This window comes from Aquarana catesbeiana, linkage group LG01 (genome assembly GCF_042186555.1).
Source record: "Aquarana catesbeiana isolate 2022-GZ linkage group LG01, ASM4218655v1, whole genome shotgun sequence".
Taxonomy (NCBI): Eukaryota; Metazoa; Chordata; class Amphibia; order Anura; family Ranidae; genus Aquarana; species Aquarana catesbeiana.
Genome location: NC_133324.1, coordinates 330,112,563 through 330,114,905, shown reverse-complemented (window position 1 = coordinate 330,114,905; position 2,343 = coordinate 330,112,563). Strand labels below are relative to the sequence as shown.

Below are 2,343 nucleotides of genomic sequence, written 5' to 3'. Positions count from 1 at the left end.
GCCAACATGTTTTTTTTTTGTTTTTTTGTTTTTTAGAAGGGGTTATTTCAAAATTGCATTTAAGTTATATCTTGTGTTTTTCTTTATATGCAATGACTGGTTGCTACATAGGTATAACACTAATCATAAATAAAACTATATCTTAATAACTTATGTGCAGTATGACCAATAGATAAACTATTGAGTAATAATATTAGTTTATTTGAATAATGGAACATAAAGCAATAATGTAACATTTGGTTTCACTGACTATACATTACAACTTTGTTCATGATGTATTATAGTAGATTTGTCATGTGTAAAGGTTGCAAGCTGAAATCATGTGGAAATGTAAAGAGGTCCTTAAGGGGATATTTTTAATCTTTCTTAAAGAGTTCACTATGTGGCCTGCCCTCTCTGTGACTGGTGGAATTTTGTTTATTGTGCTTATATTTTCTTGTCACTTTCTGCTACTAGAGGAATTTTGAATTCCAGAAATTACAGGTTGACGTCAGGCCTTTCTGATGTGTCTTTACATTTTGTTATATTATTGATGATTTTAATATAGATTTTTTTTAAATAACATAGAATAGCTTTAACACTAACCTGCAGGGGCAATTTTTTTATCTAAAGAATATGTAAATCTCTTGCGCTTTCTTTTTAAAAGTGTTTTTACAATTATCAATAGTAACTGCTGCAAGCACCAATCATATGTTCCCACAACAGAGTATTAATCAAAAACAGATGCTGCAGAGGGTACATGTTACACAAGCTCTTCACTTAGTAGTATCCAGAGTCCTCCGCTGTTCCCACCAAGGAATCTCCATCTTATCGTATGTCCGCTATCCAGAACCTCAACTCTTTCGACCCCTTTGCTGATGCAAGTAAAGGTGATGACTGCCTCCCAGCTGGGACAGAGGATTCTATCCGTATAAGAATCCAGCAATGAAACAGCAGAAAGACTCTCACAACCGTTCAAGGCATTGCGGATGACTACGACAAAAATAAACTAGTTGAAGCTTTCAAGAAGAAATTTGCTTGCAATGGGACTGTTGTTGAACACCCTGAATTTGGAGAGGTGATCCTGCTTCAAGGTGACCAGCGCAAGAATGCTTGCCAGTTCCTTGTGGAGGTTGGACTGGCCAAAGAAGATCCACTGAAAGTCCATGGGTTTTAAAGTACAAGATGTAACCTCAGCTTTTACCTTATCCAAGGATTCCTTTCTGTAATGAGTAGCAATATGAAGAACTTACTCTTGTCAGAAGTTTAACTATTTTTGTGATTAAACTGCCTCTTCAAAGAACTTTAAAAATGTCTGTTAGCCTTTTAGTCATTGTGAGCCAGTCCTATTTTATAGCTTTGTGACAAACCGATCAGCCATAACATTATGACCATTTACAGGTAAAGTGATAACATTGATTATCTCTTTACATTGTCGTCTGAAAGTGGGTGGGCTATAATAGCCAGTGAGTGAACATGTTGTCCCTGAAGTTGATGTGTTGAAAGAAAAAAAATGGGCAAGTGTAAGGATTTTAGTGACTTTGACAAGGGCCAAATTGTAGTGGCCAGACGCCTGGGTAAGAGCATCTCCAAAACTGCAGCTCTTGTGGGATGTTCCCGGTCTGCAGTGGTCTTGACCTATCAAAAGTGGTCCAAGGAGGGACAACCAGTGAACCGGTGACAGGGTCATGGGCGGCCAAGACTCATTGATGCAGATGGGGAGCAGAAGCTGGCCCATGTGGTCCAATCAAGTAAAGCTACTGTAGCTCAAATTGCTGAAAAGGTTAATGCAGAGTCCAATAGAAAGGTGTCAGAACACACAGTGCATCGCAGTTTGTTGCGTATGGGGCTATGTAGACGCAGACCAGTTAGAGTGTCCACATTGACCCATGTCCACAACCAAAAGCTCTTACAATGGGCGCATGAGAAACGTACCACAGAGCAATGGAAAAGGCACACTGGTCTGAATCCAATTTTTTACATCACGTAGCTTTCCAAGTTGCATGTGCATCTTTTACCTGGGGAAGTGATGGCACCAGGAAGGACAAAGGTGAGCCGGAGGAGGCAGTGTGACTTACAGGACTGTAAGGATCTGCTACTGATGGCTTGGTGCCAGATATCACACCTTCAGAGGTCTAGTGGAGTCCATGCCTTGGGTCAGGGCTCCGGTGGCAAAGGGGACCTACCTTTGATACACAGCACAATCAAAAAAATTTTTTCCAAACCCCCCATAAAATAAATTATTTTACCACTCTTCAGATAAACAATGTAACCTCCACTGTGAATGTGACCTTTCCAACCTAGATATTTCATTATTATTGTCACCAATCTATTATATATAAATTGTACCAATAACCTTAGCCT

At 39.4% G+C, this 2,343-nt stretch overlaps 1 pseudogene; it reads left to right on the top strand.

Moving 5' to 3' along the window:
* Positions 1–705: 705 nt before the first annotated feature.
* LOC141132093 (eukaryotic translation initiation factor 1 pseudogene) lies at positions 706–1,852 on the top strand (annotated as a pseudogene).
* The last annotated feature ends 491 nt before the right edge of the window (positions 1,853–2,343 follow it).